A 360-nucleotide genomic window follows, 5' to 3' on the forward strand; every position below is an offset into this window, starting at 1 on the left:
GATGGATCAAGGTGGGATTACAACCATAAAATAGTCACAAACAACAGTAACATCCAATTTATACGCAATAAAATAACAAGTCACCTAAAAACTTAATTCAAGACAGCAAAAATAACATTTAACATGCACAATTGCAATCAGAAGTGGGATTTTTTCCTTAAGTTCTTTATAAAAGATCGAGTGGGTAAGCTCGCCAGAAGAGATCCGTCTTAAGTTTGTTTGTTTTGTTTTTTATTTATATACCGCTATTCCAAAGATCATAGCAGTGAACAGCAAGTAAGCTAATTAGCAAGTAAGTGCTTTTTTGAAGGCGTCTACGGTGGTGATGAGACTGATCTCTTCCGGCACGTTGTTCCTGCT

The sequence above is a fragment of the Sceloporus undulatus genome, chromosome 4 (genome assembly GCF_019175285.1).
Source record: "Sceloporus undulatus isolate JIND9_A2432 ecotype Alabama chromosome 4, SceUnd_v1.1, whole genome shotgun sequence".
NCBI lineage: Eukaryota > Metazoa > Chordata > Lepidosauria > Squamata > Phrynosomatidae > Sceloporus > Sceloporus undulatus.